This window comes from Pteropus alecto, unplaced genomic scaffold, assembly GCF_000325575.1.
Source record: "Pteropus alecto unplaced genomic scaffold, ASM32557v1 scaffold22, whole genome shotgun sequence".
NCBI classification, from domain to species: Eukaryota; Metazoa; Chordata; class Mammalia; order Chiroptera; family Pteropodidae; genus Pteropus; species Pteropus alecto.
The window spans coordinates 17,758,937-17,781,627 of NW_006434839.1; positions in this window are offsets into that span (position 1 = coordinate 17,758,937).

The window sequence follows — 22,691 nt, forward strand, 5'->3', positions numbered from 1 at the left end:
AGACCATAATTATTAGTTATTTTAATCACGATTGTTACTATTATAAAAGGCTAGTGTTGTAATGAGAATGGATAACAAGGCACCTGATCTATTTGAAGAATCATAAAAAATGATCTTTGGGCATTCTTGGAACTGATATTTAAGTTGATGTTTGCTGGATGAGGGGTCGTCAAGGCAGAGGATAGAGATGGAAGAGAGCTGTGCAGGGAGCACTCCAAGCAGAGAATGAGACATCTTGTATCTAAATAGTCCCAACATCATAGTTCCCAGGACCAGAGAGCCTTTCAAAAACATGTAAGAGAACTTACAAGTAAAATTATGTTTTAACCAACTTGAGATATATCAAAGTTATGCCCAAAGGAACTGGAATAATAGTTAAAATTTTGTTTTCACCATGGAACAATTGCTTGTTAAAAGTTCTTTCTCCTTTTCATTAATACTTACACATTCATGAATACAAATGTCTTTGTAAAATATATATAATTAAGCTTCTTACTGTGTCTGGCAGCTGTTATTCACATACAACTTGCAGAAATTTCAATGAAGTCTTTTTTTAAAGTAATTTGTCATTATTAACTTATTTTCTAATGAAAATGATGTATACAAGAAGAATAGGAATAATCACAAAACATTTTTTTCACATTTCAAGGTTTGAAAAGAAACTTATTTTTAATAGATGTAAGAATAACACAGTTATTACAATTGTAAAAAATTAATCTCCTTTGAAGCCTATTTTAAATCAATAAAAAAAAAAAAAGGACCTTTAGGGAATTTCTAAAACATAGGATTATCAAAACATTAGAATTAGGAAATGTTTTAAGTAAAAAATATTTTAACTACAGATAGATTATCAGATTTAACAATTATTTTTTATAGGATGTTCTGAAATTCATTTGTGTTGCATATCAATTTTATGAGTAAGATAAAACTGAAATGAACAAACAAAAACTAAACTTATTTACACTCAGTTGTCGAGTAACTGAGTGTCAGAAATACTATTGAGAATATCACAAATTTCAAGATACTTCTATTTATTCTTCTTTCATACTTATTTATGTGTATGCTTACTATACTCATATATAAAACATCTTTAAAATACCTATACAATGTCAAACTAATTTTTACAAAGTATGAAATTCATTGAATTAGATATTTTGTTTTCATAACTCAAAAAGACTGGTTTGATTTATCTTTTAACTGAAATATAGCTTTAAAGGTTTCAAAAATCACATAACTTCACTGATTAACATGGGACAAACAAAATTCCATCTATATCATCTCATACATTATTCAGTGACTCTTGACAAACACAAGTGCTAAAGTTGCAGGTGTCTGATAATCTTGCTCTCTAGACTGTCAACATATAATCTAAAATTGACACTAGTCTCAGAAGACATTAGATGCTAAGTGTATAGTAACCAGGCCTGCTCTCACAAATCTCAAGTTCACTTAAGAGGTCTGCTAAAATAGGTACCCAAAGAAATACTATATATAGAAAGAAATTTATAAATAAGGTGAGTGTGTGACCTGGTTTAGTCAGGATTTCCCAGGTTATACCAGTTACCCTGAGAATTATGATTAATAGCACACCTTTTACTCTCAAAAGTGTGCGGTTTGGATGGTATATCATATGATCACACAACTTATGAGCTGAGACACAGGAAAAATTATATAACTAGGTGACATACCAACCACAGCCAGCCTAAAAAATAAAGGATAAAAACAAGGAACCCCAAAAATCTGAGCCCCCGACATGGTAAATTCCTTACTGAAATTGGCCATATCTACAATCACATTAAATTTAAATGGTCTAAACGCTCCAGTTAAAAGGCTAAAATTGTCATACTGAAGAACAACAACAAAAGGGCCCCATATCCCACCACTGGGCTCAGTGCACAAAGCCCATTCCAGTCCCTGTAACACACCCTACTTGGTCATTGGGGAACAGGTGGTAGGGAGCCCTTGTAACCATGCAAATCTTCACTTCTTTAAAATGACTTTTTCTCTTCTCTTTTTCTTTGATTCAAACTGACCTTGGACTCACTTGCTTCTTTCCTAATCCTTCTACCTATTGCATGACCAATCCCTTAATTGTTAAATCCTTAGATCAGCATCAAACAAAGCCTCGTGTCTGTTGATCACAGAAATAGTTTTGGTCAAACTAAAGACAACATGTTGCAGTTCCACACTCATGAAGGTGAACGACCCTATTGGCATCCCCCTGAAACCAGACAGAATGACACCATGACTGACATCAGGACTTGATGCAATGATCAGTGCCTCTCCCCTGGTCCTGATCCATCAGTAGAGCCCCCAACCCCAACTCCCTTACCTACCATGACTAATGAGTTTTCCCCTATGTAACCTATCTCCTAGAGGCCATGGGGAGCCAGGTCTCTGAACGCTAGCTCACCTATGTCTCCAGGCTTGGCACCATTTCCTGAAATGAACCTCTACTTTCTTAGCTGCAAACTCCTGCCCATGCCACTTTTGGCTTTGATGAATGCAGACAAAATGAACTAATTGAGTTCAGTAACACCCTATGCAGTGGAAAGGGTGTGCAGAAAGGCCACTCTCTGGTGCCACTGCCACCTTGGCAGGGGACCCACGAGGCCCCCACACCCTGCCCTTAGAACAATGGGACTCGGCGTGCCAGGTGGCTTGGCCTTGTTCATTGTAGGGATGCGCTGGTGCTAATGCTTCTGAAAGCCATCATGGACAGTAAAGATTCCATGGGATCTTCAAGCAGAAGTCTTTTCACACTTCTTGAAAGCTTCACTACTTAACAAGTATAGAGTACCCTATATGTACCCTTCAGCCACACAGGTGAATCGTCCAAAAGCAATGGGAATTCATTAACAACTCCAGCATCCTCAGGGAAGGTCACCACCTCGAAACCCACAGCAAAACCATCGAAAACTCCAGTATCCTCAATCTCAAAGAATATGACAGTTACCACCTTGAAACCCATAGTAACATCTAAAATAGCAACACCAGGGGTCTCAACAAATATGACTTCTGCCACCTTAAAAGTCTACACTCAAAATAATGAATGTTTCACAAAACATAGCCTAGATGTCAACATTTGCAATGACCAGAGCTCACAATAGTTTGGTGACATCTATTTCTTCATTAGTAACAATCACAACAACCATAAATGCTAAAGAAAATACAAGAACAAAATTCAATTTTGGCAGCTTTGTCTGTGGTATTGCATTAACACTGGGAATTTTATCTGTTCTGCACATTAGATGCAAAATATACTATTCAAGAAGAGTAACTTATTTTAGAACCACTGATGAACATGATGCCATCATTTAAGGAAATCCAAGGCCCAGTGGAAAGATGATTGATGAAACCCTATCATTTAAGACAAAATTCTCCTTTTGAAAATAGTATAGGGGTGGCACCATAATGTAGTGTTTAGCACATCTGCTTTACATGAAGAAGGTCCTGAGTTCACGCCCCAGGCGGAGCCACAGACCATACCCCAGGTGTGCCAGGCCCTGGGGGCACCAGGCCCCGGGTGCACACTGCGAGCATGTGGGAGGAGATGCCCCACCTTCAGAGATCCAGTTCTTAAGAGGAAATGGCAACATCCATAGGTCAGAGGTGGAAGGGGGGAGAGGGGAAAAAAAATATAAAAAAAAAAAAAGAGAGAGAGAAAATAGTATAAACAAGCCATGCATATAATGTATAATGTATTGTGCAAAGATTCTTCATGATTATTAAAGGTAATGGTTTGGATTTTTAATGAACATTTGAAGCTTACAGTTAATGCAATGATTATATTCACTTTTAGAAAATATATAGTAAGACAAACAAGTCCTGTCCCATTTTCTTGTAGCATTGGTCACACAGGGCCAGTAATTAGAGACATCATCACTAAAGGGCACAATGCCATCTGGGCATACAAACAAAGAGCTTGTGATGGCACTTAAGATGTTGATTGTCCTTGTCACTCACACAAAGAATTCCAGTGCTATTCAGGGCTGGATGCATCCTAATTACTAATTACTAATGCCACACAGCAGACATTTTTGTGAGTAAACCAGGCCTTAAGCATAATTTTAGTTTAAGTGTCTCTTTAGAAAACATCAATATTTTATATGTTTTAAAGCTTAGCATTTGGTTTAGAAACAAAATGCACTCCCCTAAAAAAAGAGATCAGATAAAAGCGGAAACAATACCTGGGCTTAACCCTGTTAGCCACCAGAGCGCCTGTATATTTATTAATAACATCTTTCATGCTTTTGATGACAGTTGATATAATTATCTTTTTTCCCTCTGTATAATTTCAAGAAATTTTAATGTTTAACATGATAATGTTTTAAAAACTTAGTATTAAATAAGAGGTTACCTCAACAATATCTTCACCACTGGAAATTGCATTATTTTATATTCAGCAATTAATTATATACTTAGTGAATATTTTTGAGATGTAGAGCTACTTTCAATATCTAGAAATATTTAATATAGTGTAAACATACCTAACTTAAAAAAAAAAAAAGAAAAAACTCTTACATCAGGGGTCCCCAAACCCTGGGCCCAGACCAGTACCGGTCCACAGTCTTTTAGAAACCTGGCCAACACAGCAGGAAGTGAACAGCAGCGGGCCAGAGAAATTTCATTTGTATTTGCAGCCACTCCCCAGCGCTAGCATCACCGTCTTCAGCTCCACCTCAGATCATCAGGCATTAGATTCTCATAGGAGCAACGGTCCCTGGTGCCAAAAACGTTGGGGATCGCTTTCCCAAACGTTTAGATGCTATATAGTCAGAACCATAGATTAATGCTGTTCATCAAACCAGGGGTTGTGCTGCTCCCCTCAGGATATACAAACCTATAGGATGAAAATGCTACATTTTCCTGCACTATTTTACTCTAAAATTTGGGGAAAAGCATTTTTAAACTAAAATACCAATATATTTTGGAATAAATTCTTATAAAATTTTAAAACAGGAATTTTTAAGACATGAAACTTCCTGCTTCCTTTTCAGAGTGTTCTGCAGACCCCTCCTCTTCCTCCCTTGCTGAAGACAAGGCACTTTCATGCATATTATGTTAATGGAGAGAAAAATCACAGGGTAATAGGGACACCAATATTAACCAATATATTTTAGAGTGTTTTCAGTTTTACGGTTTATATTTTAGCACTCAAAACTCAGGGTCAATTTTTGACAAAAGATGTATTTAGTCATAGTAAATACTGAGATAGTATTTCCATCTTAAATGGGTCAGAGTAAATCATGCCAATTTCTAATAATCTAAAAATTATCTAAGATGTCCTAAAGAACATGCACCTACATTTAATTGAATTAAATATAACTCTCGTGATCAGTTTTGATTTACAAAGAATATCATACGTAAAGAATTTTGATATAAAATAATCATTTCTACTCATTGTGCATTACAGCCAGTAGATGCAATGAATATGAATGATAAAAATGATCTAAAATGTGAATATGACAAGATGTATGTGACACATGCAAAGTAGAAGAAATATTATGAAACACATGTGTTTACATTAGTTTGAAAAAAGATGTAGTCTGATAGATAAGTTGTGTTATTAATTTCGCCCTAACTGGTCTTTAAACTACTGCTTTCATCTCTGCAAAATATACTTAAAGTACAGTTTATAGTAATAGGGCCTTTTAAATTTAAGTTGTTCTGTCCCCTGCATTCTTGATATTTCAGTATTTCAAATCAGTCACAACTTTTTAGACAGGCTTGAAAATTTCTTGAGTGCTATTTCTTTAGCATTTTGAAGATTAAAAAAAAACCTTTTTAAATACTAAATGTAATTATATGCCTTTAAAGTTTCCTGTGCTTTGAGTGTGAAATAATTTAGTTATCTTGTCTCTGTATATAAGCTGTATAATTTGTTATTTTCAAATACCAGTACTTCAATAGAGTCAGGTTTCTTTGGTTATGTGCAAAAATTGAAATGCAAACCTATATTTTGATATGGAACACATTTCCTAAACATAAATTTATCTCCCTAATTATGTTTACTTAAGCAAATGTTCAATTTTGTTTGCATTCTTTGAGAATGTATTTACTTAAAGATAAAAGCAATCCACGTGTATATTTAAATATTAGGCAGAATTCATTCAATGATTGTAAAATTTCCTTGGATAATCCATAAAACGAATAATTCAAATATAGATAAATGAGAGTTGGCAGTATATTACAGCGATAATTTTGTATTTTTCAGAAAAAAATTAAAGCAAATTCCTTTTATTTTTTCTTTCTATTAAAATAACTAGCTTTTAATATTTCATTGTTACTGAGATATATTTTTAGAATAAAATTTGTTTTCCAAGAAAAAAAGAAACAACTACATGTTGCCTATAAGAAACCCAATTTACATAAAAGGATAAAAGGAGCTAAAAGTAAAAAAATAGAAAATACATACTAGGCAACAACAGTTTTTAAAATCTGGAGTTGCTATGTTAATATCAGACAAAGTTGATTTTACAACACAAATATTAAGAAGTTCATTTCTTAGTGACACACAAGCTATTCAAATGACATTACACTCGTAAAACATGTACCTAATAGTAGAGCTTCAAAACATGAAACAAAAACCGATAGAACTGCAAGAAGAAACAGACGAGTCCACAAATAAAGTCATATATTTCAATACCCTATCTCAATAAATGATAGCATAAGTAGAAAATCAGTAAGAATATAGGGATTTTGAACAATATTAACAATCAAGTTCCCTCATTTATGTTTATAGAACACTTCACCCAACAGCAGCAGAATACACATTCTTTGCAAGTGCACGCAGAAACATCTGGTCCATAACACAAGTCACAAAAATTAAAAAGGATTCAAGTCATACAACGTATATTATCTGAACACAATGGTATTAAATTAGACAAAGTAATAGAAATGTATCAGAAAAATCCTCAAATATTTGGAAACTAAATAACATGTTGGCCAAAAAAGAAATCTAATGAGAAAAAGAAAGTCAGATTTTCATGAACACACAGTGTAAAAATATATATGTCTTATTTTTAACGTGTACAGCTGAAATTTATTGGATTTTGTTAACTAATGTCACCATAAAAAAATAACTTTTTTTAATTTTTAAAAAATAAAAAAATACTTTATGGAGAAGTACTTCAAAAAAATAAAAGAAAAAGAAAATGGAAATAAAAATACAACATATTGGTTTATAGTATCAATACAATCACAGAGATTGAGCAAGTTTTGTCTGTTTTTTTGTTTGTTTTTGCTTTTTTAGAAATTGAGAAGCTGATTTAAAATGATATAAAAATGTAAAGGACTTAGCATAACCAAAACAATGTGATTTCAAGACTTATTATGAAGCTATACTAATCAACACAGTGTGATATTGACATAGAGATAGACAAAAAGATCAACAATAGAATTCTAGGTACAGACCCACACATATATAGAAAATAGTCTTTTGACAAAGGTACAAGGGCAATTCAATGAAGAAAGGATACTCTTTCCAACAAATGTTGCAGGAATAACCATGCAGTATAGACCTCATGTTCTTATCACAATTAAAAAATTTTTAAAAAGCCTGATGCAAGTAGGGAAGAGGTGAGAACTTTATAGGTGAATTTTCTTCTTATCGAAGGAGAGATAATAAAGGCCTTATTAAAAGATGCTTTCATGAGCTGTGGGGAAAAAAATTATTATCTTTCAAATTGAGAAATTTGTAGCGTTGGGGTTAAGTTACTATGGGGTTAGTTTCCTGTGTTTCAGTCTACAAGAAGCTAATTGAGGTGAGTCTCAAGACCTCCAACACCTCGTCAACCAAAAGAACTCTTTTTGTATATTTTACATATTAGCCATCTATTTAAGATCATATAATGATACAAAATATGTTTTTCATCAATAACTTTGAAACAATTTTTTTTGTTTGTGGTCTAGGCTGTTTGTGTGTGCACATGTGTGAGTGCACACAAAACATACCTCTTCCTGTGTTACTGATAATACTAGAAAACCACCCATTTGCAGATAGGTTTATCTATGTGGAAACGATGAGATAAAAACAATTATAGTTTCCCTTATTTGCCTCACTTAAAATCATTGTGACTATTTAATACTATTTAATTCAACAGATTATTTATGTATAACTGTAGTATGGGGATTTACATAATGCTAAATATACTTACTGGTCCTTTTTTAAAAGCTTGAACAGGCAAATCTGACTCAAGCGCTCATGCTCTCCTCCATGTTATTCTATAACTTCAGGAATATAAAACTCCAAACAGCAAACTTGTGATTTTTATGAACATAAGTTCTGCCTATTATGTAGCCAGTTTTAGAACTTGAACTCTGAAAACCATAGTTTGCAAGCTTTATTCTCTCTTATTGTCATTTTTGTTCTTGATTACTTATTCTTTAGTATTTACTTAAAAGATGTAAATATTCTAAGCACTGTATAGTATATTTTTTCTGGATCATAGCAACATACAACCATTTTCATGATGACTGGGTTCAACAATGTGGTTTGACAGCCCTTTGAAATGACTTAAAAAGTTATTCTCACCTGTATTACCAACCTTCCTTCCAAAGTTCAAAATGGAACTTTTCTATCACAAAACACTTTGGTTTTGCTTTTCCTTGAACAAGCAATTTCTTGTAGCAAGTGTAGACACCACATGAAGGCACAATATTAAAGCATGAGTTAAAAGAAGACTTACATTCACAAAACTAGCATTACTATTTGAGGAAGCATCAAAAATTCTGTAGGTATTTTCCAAATTTCTAATGTTAATTAATTAATTAATTCTTAGTAGCATCACAAGCTCTTCATTAATTCAATCTGGCAGCACAATGGCATCAAAATATCAAAATAATTTAAGGTGTACAGACAACTGTATAATATAAGACTGTGAGCTACTTGAGGTCAGGGATATTAAATTTTTCATCTTCACGTCTCCAGTAGTTGGCATTATGTCAGACATAGAACATATAACACACTAAGAGTTCGTTGAGTTATATTCCTAAATAAGCATCCAATTTTCATTTTGATTTAGCAAGCTAATGTCTGTATGAATTTCCATAACACACAAGAATAAAAGTTTAATCACATTAAAGTTAAAATAAAAAAGTGTTAAGTATTAAATACTTGAATGAAATGATCTCATAACTTTTTGGTGTGAAAAGTCAAAATCTCTTCATAAGGTAAAAAAAGGTATCTATTAACATTATAAGAATTATAAATGATGGAGGAAATTAATATTCACAGCAGCTTTCATATTCCACCTTGATTTTGTAGAGTTTGCACTCCATCTAAAAACTACTGAATTCTGAATTTTTAACATATAAATACTTTTCTTTCTCTCATTTTAAGGCTAGATTACTCCTCTAAAATACTGCAAAATGAAACAGGTAATTTAGTTAAAGCATATATTATATTCCTGACGTAAAACAAATTGGGTTTTTAATACAGACATGATGAGATAAGCATGCGACAGACATAATCAAAGGGCATGAAGTAGAATGAAACAAAATATTTAATTCATGCAACATTACATAAGGCATTGCTGAAGTAACCTTTGGCTTAGAGATTTGTTTTTTGGACTACAGAACAAAGTACATTAGTGCCATCTCCTGGTAAGTATAAAATTCGGAAGAGAAGGTTTAACTTTCAAGAAATTCCTTTAGTTAATAAGTAGTTCATATTTTCTAATTTCTCCTCCAATGGAAATGCTGTAATTATTATTTCCTAATTAAAGTAATATGAAGATTAAATTTTTCACCTATAAAAGCTATTTTTTTATTTTTAGTACCTCACCTTATATCGTGAATATTGTAGCTTTATTTTTAAGAGTGTATACTAAGCATATAGAGACATTTTGAAGTTCTCACATTATTAAACCCACTAAAGCCAAAAAGGATTCATACCTTATGAAAGTCTTTCTTAACCTATGTCATTTGTAAAAATATTTCAATAACATTAGAGGAAAAGGTATTAGAATCTTGTACTGAGGGTCTGATGTTCCCATAGATGTTTTCCATACTTATTTTTAAGAGCGTTTTCCAATGAAAAGAACTTTAATAATAGCCTTTTTAGAAACTCATTTTTGTATCTTTAATTTCTCTTAGATAAGTCATTATTGTTATGACTTCTGCTGTCCCTCAAGTCAAATTTAGCCCATTTTTAATTAAAAAATATTATACAGGAATGCATTTTACTTTTTTCTCCATTTTAAGTTGAGTGGTTTGTGTTGCTTTCCTATGAAATTCCTAATATTTTATACCCTTTTTAAAGAAATTATACCAAACTATATATTCAATAAAATGTTGCTCTTTATATGATTAATTAGGGGTTGCTGAAATTTATAAGTTAAGGATTAGAAAACCTTCAGTTAATATAAGGTTCATGAAGGTAAAAGGTTTTTCTATTTGGTTCAAAGATATATCCTCAGTACCTATAATAATATCTGACATACAGTAGGTGTTCAGTGTATATTTGTTGATTTTCTTAATGAAAGACTTAATTGGGCATAGAAATTTATTATTTATTTTAAAATTAATAAAAATTAAATCTGGTTTTTATTTGAACCTCCAGTTATTTCTTTCTTTTTTTTTCTATTATTTATGCCTACGGCATAATTTTATTATTTATGCCTACAGCATAAATAATAAAATAGTACTAGGTGGTCTCCCATCCAAGTACTAACCAGGCCCAACCCTGCTTAGCTTCTGAGATCAGACATGGGGTTTGTTCAGGGTGGCATGGCCTCAGACCATGGACAATGGCTCCACTGGGCCATGAACCCAGGACCTTCTGAATGTAAAGCAGATGTGCTAACCGCTATACTATGGAACCATGTCCTTCTGTTATTTCTTACGTCTCAAAATATTTCAAATGGAATGTACACACACACACATACATACAATACATAAGCTACATTAATTTCCATACAAGCTCTTAATAAGAGGTTTTGTATTTGGTCCACATCTTTTCTCTGTCTGCCCACTTCCTCTTAGCAATTTTATTTATCTTTAAGGTTTCAATTAGCTCCTCTACGTAAATGCTCCCAAATCTCTACCTATAACCGTATTCTCTCTTCTATGTTCTAGAGTCGACCTGCATTTCAAACTGTTAAATATACCTATAAACATAAATGAATATGTTCTGTATATACTTCCCTCTAATAATGAAAACCCTTGTATGTGCCCCATAAATATATTTATTCTTTTATTCCATATCTCTATCAGACTATCTTCCCAGTAATGAGACTTGAAATTTCAGTAAACCTCAGATATATCTCCCACATGAAACATGCACTCACACTTGTGTGCATGCACAAAAACACAACACACATTCACACACCTCTTTCCACTTTCACTGTCATATGCTCAGTTGAACCCTGATTAATTCTCATCTAGCCGTGTTCAGTAATCAGTTCTCATGGCTAAGAAGCCTCTAGTCTCTCCACACTGCATAACCTCCTAATTCTTGCTGTAATTTTAAACATCCTAGAACAGCACTACTTCAAAGCACCTTAAGCAAAACATTAGCTCAATGTGTTAAGTGATTAAAAGTCTATAGCCAAATAAATTTGGGGGATATTATATGTTTTTAATTTAAACAATTTGTTTAAATTTTTTTAAAAAAACATAGTTTACCTATTTCTCCCACCCCCACCCCCACTGCCCATCCTTCTCTGGCAACCACCGATATGTTCTCTGTATCTAAGAGCTTGCGCTTTGTGTTTTGGAGATTTTTTTAGTTTCCACATATATGAGAAATAATATAGTATTTGTCTTTCTCTATCTGACTTACTTCACTTAGCATAATGCTCTTGAGGTTCATCATTGTCACAAATGGCAAGATTTCATTCTTTTTTATGGCTGAATAATATTTTATTATTTCTCCCATGCATCCATCAATAGACACACTCAGTTGTTTCCATATCTTGCCTACTGTAAATAATGCTACAATGCCAGAGCTAGAGTATCCCAGCTCTGCTTATGTTGCCTTTGCAAGTGGGTCAGGGTACGTAGTCTCCAGGGACATCGTCCACTGGCTGGCCAGCAACATGGGGAGGTTCAAGACCTATCAGGGTGAAGATGTAAGCATGGGCATTTGGATGGCAGCCATAGGACCTAAAAGATAGCAGGACAGCCTGTGACTGTGTGAGAAGACTTGTAAAAAGGGAGTTTCTTCCCCTCAGTATTCTGCACTAGAGCTCACAGAACTGTGGAAACTGAAGGAGCTGTGTGGTATCCCTTGTCTGTGACAAGATAATGATGATTTTAAGTCACGGTGTTTAAAGATAGGGTAGGCAAATGATAATCTAAGTGTAAGTCTGAGGACCGCCAGGTTTCCGCAATGATTATGTGACCTTTCAAGAGAGTTCTAGGCTTCCTGTAACCAATGTGGTATTCTTAATGTTTGCACAAATTTTCCTTTTTAAAAATCAACCAATACTGTAGCATAAGAAATTTTTATTTATATATTGAGAGATGATTTGAAAAATACCAAATACTTCATAAAAGGAAAAATATTTCAAAATTTTGATGCATCATTTCTAGTTAATAATTCATTACCTATTATTTAATGGTCAAAAAGCTTGTCCAGAAATCTTTAGTACTGAGAGTTGAAATTTCAGCCTGGATTGCAGAAAAGCTGAGTATAGCATAATTAGGATAATTAATATGAGTCAAAAACAACTCACAGAAATTCTGTGTGATCAATTATAAACTCTGGTCGCTTACACCAAAGTTTGGGATTTCTGGAAATAATGTCAGATTCTTTAGATATCTGAATGAAGTAGACAACTGAAACTTGAAAAAGAACCAATTTAATTCTCAGTTCTGGACCTTGGTTTTGAAGTTCATTTAAGTGGATTAATGCAAGTTTTCTTTCGCTGTGTCACATAAATCCTGAAGGTCACATTTTAGTACTTCTGTAAACAACATGCTAAATTTTTTGTGAATATAAGTAAACTCAAATACCTCTCAGAGTTTTAGTGCCAAAGTTGACACTTTGAAATAATTTTGCTTTCCTCCTGTCATTGTCTAATGTTTACCTAATCTTTCACAGAAGAATATATGTTCAGTTTAGGTATAACTGTAGAGAAAAGCATGTAATTAATTTTTGTAAGTACTCTAAAAATAGTGCAGTTGAGAAGAGGGATCTTAGCATGTATGTCATATATAGTAGCGGATGTGCCTCTCTAAGTTTAATGGATATTCTCCAAATGACCAACCAAATCATTTTAACAAACTTTGAAACTAGTAGTATCAATAGAGAATTCTAGTAAAACTGGTCCTATGACAGATATTAACTGTGTTCAGTTTTTATTAGATTTAGCTAGGTACTATTTGACATTGAAATCTTCACATAATGAAATGCAGTCATGAACTATAAAATAAGTATAAAATAAAATCATAAAATCGTTAGTAGGCACAAAGCCTTTATTACTGCTATTATATACAAGTCAAGAAATGGTCTTATCCCAATGAAAGTACAACCTTTTCTACACTTAGGGCAAGTTATAAACCCTTTTATTTTTTGAGAGTAGAATTGTTCCAATAAATCATTTATTCCCAGTCACGATAAACAGTCTAGTCTCTGAGTTTATTAGTTAGCTGTTACCATCACAATAGACACTCCATTTTCCACAGAATAAAACTGTAATAACTGTTGGTCATTTTCTAGTTCAATCTCTCTCCCCAGCATCTAAAATTAGAACAAAGAGTTGGAGTGAGGTGATTAAGATCTGACAAAGAGTGTTATATATATACCATCTTCCAAACAGAGATATATGGTCTCCATTTAGAATCAGTGTTAAATAGAGACTCAGTTTAATGGCATGTCATACTGTGGGGAACCAGGCTTGACTTTGTGTTTTGCTGGGCTACTTACTTTGGGACCTTCAGAGGACAAGAGAAGGTCTGATGCAGGAACTTTGAGAAGACATGACAGAATTCCTTCCGCCTCTTGAATTGTCATAGAGTCTTTCAAAGAGAAGAAAAACCATTAATTCTCTGAAATGACAGTTACCTGTATTACTAGTTCACATGACAAGACCACAATTACAATGACAGCTGAAACTGTCATTTCACAGTAACAATTTACCCAAGTAAACTATTAGGGAAAGGTGCACTGATCACATGTGACACAGTTTCACAGCACTTATTAAGTCACTTGGGAAGCTGTGGGAAAGGGAGCCAGTATTTGACCTAAGTGCTATCTGACAGAGAGTTTTCATACCATTTCAGTGGTGTTTAACACTTCTTCCTGAATCTGAATAAACCAGAAATCATATTCTCTACACAGAGTAATAAATGTGAGTAAAATCATTGACTTTTCGAAAGTTTTAAATCTTTGCAATTACTTATGAATTAACTGAAAGACTGCTGGAATGCGGCTCTTGCCCTTTCTGGCCTTAGTTTCCTCTTCTGTAAAGTGAAGGGTAAACTAATGATCTATGAAATCCCTTCCAGCTCAACCAGTCTGTAATTACTGTAATATGTAATTGTTTGACACATGCATACTGGTGATCACCTAGCACGTGAATGTAACTTAATGAGTAAATGCTTTGATTTATTCAGAAAACACTATGAACTTTTTTCCCAAAGATGGATATGTGATAAATATTGGATATTTTTATGACAAATATAGTTTCTTTGAAGTTTTAGCTGGAGGCACAGCAATAGTATGGTGATCCTATAAGTATCACATGTACTCAAACAAATATTTTTTTTATCAAAAATAATTTTTTAAAAAGCTGTTTTTATGCAATTTGTGATAATGAATGTTATCTTTATTTTTTAGAGAAAAATAATGCTACAATAAACATGGACATATATCTTTTTGAGTTTTTTTTTTCTTAATAAATACCCAGAAGTGTAATTGTTGGATTACATGGTAGTTCTATTTTCGATTTCTTGAGGAATCCATATACTGTTTTCCATAGTAGCTGCACCAATTTACACTCCCACCAGTGGTGCACAGGTTTCCCTTTCCTCTACATCCTTGCCAACACTTGTTATTTCTTGTCTTTTAATAACAGCCATTCTAACAGATTGTAAAGTGATATCTCATGGTGGTTTTGTTTTGCATTTTCGTGATGATTAAGATGTTGAGCATCTTTTTGTGCACCTGTTGGCCAACTATATGTCTTATTTGGAAAAATGCATATTAAGATCTTCTGCCTATTTTTAATGATTGTGTATACTTATTTATTTATTTGCTATTGGGTTGTATCAGTTCTCTATATATTTTAGATATTATCCCTTTATCAGCTATGTGATTTGCAAATATTTTCTCCCATTCAGGAGATTATCTTTTCATGTTGTCGATGGTTTCTTTTGCTGTGCAGACACTTTTTAGTATTATATAGTCCCATTTATTTTTGCTTTTGTTGCTTTTGGTTTTGGTGTCAGATTCAAAAAATTGTCAAGGAGATTATCCCTTATGTTTTCTTCTAGAAATGTTATGGTTTCAGGTCTTATGTTCAAGTCTTTAATCCTTTTTGAGTTAATTTGTGTGTATGATGTAAAAGAGTGGTCGTTTCATTCTTTTGCATGTGGCTGTCCAGTTTTTCCAACATTACTTATTGAAGAGACCATCCTTTCCCCGTTGTGTATTCTTGGCTCCTTTGTCATAAATTAATTGACCATATACACATGAGTTTATTTCGGGGCTTTTGATTCTGTTCCATTGATCTGTGTCTGTTTTTATGCCCCACCATACTGTTTTAATTACCATAGCTTTGTAATATATTTTAAAATTAGGAAGTATGATGTCCAGTTTTGTTCTTCTTTCTCAAAATTGCTTTGTCTATTTAGGCATTTTTGTGGTTCCATACAAATTTTAGTGTTATTTGTTCTATTTCTTTGGAAATTTCATTGTTTTTCGATAGTGATTGCACGGAATCTGTAGACTGTTTGAGATAATATAGATCTTTAACAATATCAATTCTTCTAATCCATGAACACAATATTTTTCCATTTATTTGTGTCTTCAGTGTCTTTCATTAATGTCTTGTAGTTTTCAATATACAGATCTTTCACCTCCTTGGTTAAATTTATTTCTAGGTATTTTATTCTTTTTGATGAAATTGTAAATGGGATTTTTTCTTTATTTCTCTTTCCAGAAGTTTGTTACATGTATAGAAATGCAAAGATTTTTGAGTATTGATTTCATATCCTGCAACTTAATTGAATTTATTAATTCTGTTTTTTGATGACTCTTTAGGGTTTTCTATATACAATATCATGTCATTCACATATATGACAGTTTTACTTCTTTTCAAGTTAGATGCTTTTCATTTTTTTTTCTTGCTTCATGCTCTAGCTAGGACCTACAATACTATTTCAATAAAAGTAGTGTGAGTGGGCATCCTTTTCTTGTTCATGATCTTAGAGGAAAGGCTTTCAGCTTTTCATCATTAAATAGGATTTTAGCTATGGGCTTGTCATATACACTCTTTATTATGTTGAGGTACATTTCCTTTATACCCACTTTGTTGAGAGTTCTTATCATAAATGGATATTGAATTTTATCAAATGCGTTTACTGCATCTATTGAAATGATCGTGTAATTTTTATCCTTTATTTTATTAATATGATGTATCGCATTGACTAATACGTGAATGTTGAACCATCTTGCATCCCTGGAATAAATGCCATGTGACCATGGTGTATGATCCTTTTAATGTATTGTTGAATTTAGTATGCTAATATTTTGTTAAAGATTTTTAGCATCTATGTCTATCAGGGATATTGATCTGTAATTTTCTTTTCTTATGGTGTACTTGCCTGTTTTCGATATCAGGGTGATGATGTCGACCTAATAAAATGAGCTTAGAAGAGTTTCTTCCTCTTCTGTTTTTTAGAAGAGTTTGAGAAGGATCAGTATTAATTCCTTTATGAGTATTTGGTAGATTTCACTAGTGAAGCCATCTGGTCCTTGACTTTTGTTTTTTTGTTTTTTGGGGGTTTTTTTTGGGGGGAGGGGTTGATTACTATATTTTATTTAAAGTAAAATTGATACATTCATTTTATAGCCCGAAATATACTAATGTAAATGTGAGTTTCCAACAGGGGAAAATACTACACAGTTTTTTTCTCTCTTACTTGGACTTTGAATTTGTTTATGTGAGACTGTCTCTTCAACTATCATTCCATAGAAGATGCTTTGGAAAGTACTGCTATAGAGCACCATTGTGATAACGTCTCTCCTCTTCTCAAACATGGAATGAAGATGAGAGTACATTCTAGAGCTGTGCTGTCCAGTAAGCTAGCCACTAGCCAAGTGTGACCATTTACATTTAAATTAATTAACATTAAAAAAAATTTTTAAGTTCCATTCTTCAGCACATTAGTCACATTGCAAGTGCTCAACAGCCCCATGGGGTTCATGGCTACCATATTAAATAGCATTGTTCTAGAGTAAGACTAACTGGGTTCAATTGTTTAGTAGTTGTTTGACATGGGACAAGTTAGAAACTATTCAGGATCTCCATTTCCTTATCTACAAACTGGAGAAAATTTTAGAATCGACTCACAGAGTTACAGTGATAATTAAATGACTAATGCATGGTAAGAGCTCAGAATAGTAATGGTACATGGTAATAATTCAGTAAACATTAAGTGATATTATCTATTAGCATTATTAAAATTGTTCTTTATCGCTTATTGTTTAAAAAACAAGCTTTCTAATCTGCTATTCAAATTCTCTTTTATCTGTGTCCACTTGCCTTTTAACCTTTATTTTTACTATTTCCTTATATGCAGACTGACCTTCTAATCAACCTCATAGTTTTCAGGCTCTACACATTTGCTAAATCTCTCTCCTTTGTTGGAATTGCCCTCCCCACTTCCTATCATCACCACATCTAAATCCTGTTCATTATTTAAAGTCAAGGTCAAATTCCACTTTCGCCAAAAGCAAGAAATAAACTCTCTGCGCCTGACTTTCATGCCTTGCTCTCTGAATCTGCTTTTGGAAAATCAAATTTTGTTCAATAGTCATGTGAGTATGCTTTATTTTTTCTACATAAATTATCCTATAAATTATGGTATAACCTATACTCTATGAAGGTAATCAATTAACATGTCCTAAATAATTGAGCAAATCATAACTTTAATATAAAGACTTTAATTTTGCACAATTTAGCTGGACCCCTACTAAGTGATATATGCTCTTTGCAAAATATACCTTCTGTGATATTCAATATTTTTATATGACATAAAATTTACTGTTTCAACAGATATGTGAATGCTAAGAAGAAAATTCATTTCTCAATGAGAAAATAAAGAGATCGTAATATATTATTCAATCAATGGAGTATTAAAATCTAATAAAATCATAGCTATGAATATAAATACATATTTTACTTGGAGAAATTATTTTAAAACTTTTTCTTTAAACGATTGTTTTTTAACTAATTTTGTTCTGAAACAGAAATGAAATTAAAAGCAATATTCTTGCTTGATATAATTATCAAGCAAAATTTTATCATTAGGTGTCCTTTCTGTCTGCTTTAAATGCTGACCAGCATGTGAGAGAGGGAAAAGCACAAGAACATATTCATTTTGAATGAGCAGAGAATGTGATTTTATGAATGCAAAACACTTTTTAAAAAGTGAATGCAATAATTAAAAGTGCTTCTGGGCATGAATAAGTCATATAGCTCAGCAATATTTATAGACACAATCTTTACATTGGAAAAGTCAAATGATATATTTAATGTACCAGCAACTTTCATTGTCAAGCATAATGAATAGAAATTTTCAACCTTTTTTACAATGCATTCAACATTTGTCAATGCGAAAGAATTCAGTTTCCAGGAGAGTTTTAAAGATGTCTTAAGGGCAAAAACCCAACTATTGCTTCATTTTGATAGTGATACACAGTAGGAACTTAATTATTAATTACAAAGATGTTAATGGTAATAATTTTTAATGTGAATTTTTAAATTGTTTAATGCAGCTTTTGTTAAAAATTTTTGTTAATGGAAAGCTGAACAGTTTAAAATTATTTAGAGTTTTCATTGACATGCGTATTAAATTCAGAAGGGAAGTGGGTAAATAAAATTTATTAAAGCTGCTCTCTAAAAATAGTATTATCAAAAAAAAGAGGCAGAAGCATTTATTTGAATTAAGATTAATAATTTCAAAAGCAAATTTATTTGGCAGTATCTCAAATGAACTATTGAGTCATTTACTCCTTAATCACAAATAGTTTAAATAAAACCACCCTTCACCCTTTCTCCTGTTCCATCAAAACTTACTCTTCTAGAGCAAACACTTCAGTTGTTAGAAGTAAAACTACTGATATTTCTATACATTAGGTTAAAATACATACCAAGCCTCATCCTAAATAAAATTGTAAAGTTAAATCGGCACCCTTCAAATTTTCTAACGCTAGTAGTCCTCCTCCATAATAAACACCAATATCATAGTGAGCACAATCAAAATCTATATTTGAATTTTTTTGAAGCATCTAATCTTTCACCGATTATTTCATATTGGATGAGCTTAATTCAAAAAATTTAGACAAAATACATCTTTAGCTGACTTTAATTATGAGGAAACTAAAACAAAAAAGATATGTAAATATTACACATACATGAAATATAAATTTATAGTTATTTTTATATAAAAAGATCATATGTTCAAATATTTGTAGTATATTTTAATTACACAGAAAAGTAGAGAGAATAATATAAAACACCCATTATCTATCACAGTGGTCATATCTTAATATTTTTTCATATTTGCTTCAAATCATTTTAAAATCATCCCTGAATAACACTCTCTGATCCCATGTCAATCTTTCTTTTCTTCAAAATAAAAAATAGTATAAATTTTGTATTTACTGTTCCAACAATGCTTCCACACTTTACCATTCATATACATACACATAAAAATATGTTTTATTTGTTTTTAAATTTTATGTAAATGGCCTTATACTTAAGGCATCCTTCTGCAAAACTCCTTTTTCTGTCAATATTAATTTATAAGTACTTTTTGTTTATTGAAACTACAGTATTTACAGATAAATATATTGTACATTGCATGAAAGAACAGGAAAGAAGCGGTATATGGTCTTATTTAGGTGCCTGAACATGGCAAAAGAGTAAGAAAGACATATGTTAGATTATCTGACCTGGCTTTTCGTATTCCATACACCCCCTTTTCCCTCACCCTAATACCAGTTTGTAATCACTGATTCTCATGAGAGATGCTATGGATAGGTTTATGTTTGTAATCACTGATTCTCATGAGAGATGCTATGGATAGGTTTACGTTCTACCTGTGAAGTATAGTATTAAGACAGAAAAAGCTAAAAATCAATACTTAAATTGCAGAATGGCTTTCTGACTTGTAATTTCGATGGAAATACTAAATGTCAAATGAAAAAATTTATTCATCAAATTAGATAAGGGCAGTAGGAGAACATAGAAAAAAGAGTTGCTCAGAGGTAAATGTTAGTCATGTCAACCCATAGAAAAATGGGCACTGCCATGTCAAGTATGCTGTAGGCTTTCATATCGTGACTATCAAATGATGCCATTAAACACTTGAATCTTAGAGATAATACCCTTGTTCTTATTTCATTGATTCTGAGAGTATTGAGGAAATCCATACAGCATGCTTACTGAGAATGAATGCACTGGTATGACTAATACAAATATCTAATTCATTTCCACATTCTTATTCTAACTAAAATGAAATCTTAATTTTTTTTACATTAGGTTCCACTGAGATTTAATAATTTATCAGCTTCCTTAAATATAATTAGTTCTGAGAACATTTACAAGAATGTCTGACCCTGAGTGCCTGAGATTTTGTATCCAGACAGTGAAGATTTCAAAGGTGAATGCAGCCATGTGGACTGAGGGAAAGAAGAGCCAGGCTTCTTCAGGCAACACATGCCATGCCTCATCACAGGTGTTCTTTCTGTGCCTGCACATTCTCTTCTATCTGGAAAGGCCTTTACTCAACCAGCTATAAACCAAGCATGTCCTTCAAGATACAATTTAAAGATATATCTATTTTAAAAACTGTCCCTCATTCTCAAATTCAGAACTAATCATGTGACTCAGTATAGTCTTGGCACTTTATATATACATCAGTCTCCCCATTTCACTTAAGTTAAAAACTATACTATATTGAATTTCTTTGGTTCCAACAGAATCTTGAAGCATGACTTATAGATAATAGTGGTTTCATAAATAGATGCTGAATAAATCAGGAAACCTCAAGGTCCTATACTGGTCCTTGACTCACACAGCATTATAGAATAACTTGAGATCAGGTATGTTCTCTTCATGTGTTCTTATGACTCAAAAAGAAAAGAATGAGCACACAATATGCACAGATCTCAATTAAGTAATTCATATATACACAAAAACAATAAGAAATGTCTTGTGAAAACATGAACTTTAAATTGGATTAAGTTAAATGAATGAGGCACCATTTTTTTTACCAACATGTTGGCAAAAATTTTAAAGGTGATACTTTATATTTCAAAAAATGAGGAAAACAAATATTCATATGAGATGGTATTCAGATATACTGCTGGTAAGAATGTAAACTGACCAATCTTTCTTGAAAAAAATTTTGCAACATGTATGAAAGCTTTAAAATGTATATACCTAATACTTCCACTTCTTGAAATTTATGTAATAAAATAACCAGAGATGTATAAAAAGTCCACGTTCATAAATGTTTAGCAGAGAATTCTGTATCCCCTTTGTTTTTTTCTGTTAACATTGTAGCATTAACATTTTCTATTTGTATAAAAATACATCATAAATATATTTTAATGGCTGTATAATATCCCATTATATTAGTGTACTATAATTTATTTAGTATCACTCTAATATTAAACATTCAAGTTATTTCCACATTCTCATCATTATAAATAATGCTGCAATAAATATCTTTCTCTGCATATCTCTTCACAATAATGTCCAGTTGGATAAAGGAATAAGAATATTTAAGCAAAAAAAAAAAAAAAGTTTCGTACCAGTTTAAAAATATGTATATTTAAGCAATTAATTAACATTGCCAAACTGCTTTCTAATTATCATTGAGTGGTCCAATATAAACTCTTACCAGAAGTAAGTATGAATCCATCTCCCCATAACCTCCTCAGTAGTGAATTTTAAATTTTTTAATCTTTTATTTAATAGATAAAAAAATGGTTCATTATGCTGCTATGATTTTTCTTTGATTACATTTAAGGTTAAACTTTTTATATATTTGGTGATAATATTTATTTCAAGTTTTATAATTAATTTTTTCTTTGCCTTTACTTACCTTTGTGTTCAGCTTTTGAGGCCCCCCTCATTGATTTGTGTGAACTTTATATATCAAGACTACAACCTACTTGATGCAAATTGGTTTTGCAATTTTATGTATTTAGATCTATATTTTTCTCTTTGAGATACCTATTAATGATTATATGTTTAGAAAATACTTATCTAAAGACTAAACAAGTATTCATTTACATAATTTTGTTTAATTGTTTACATCTATGCTTTAGTCTAGAAATTTCCTTGGAATATAATCTCATGTGGAAGTAGGGTTCCAAATAATTTGCTAATTTTTCTAATGTCATTTGGTTGATAATAATTTTTTAAAACTTTTTTCTTATTAAATATATGACTCTTTCTCCATTCAATATTTATTTTCTATACAAATCAGAGTCAGTTTCAGAATTG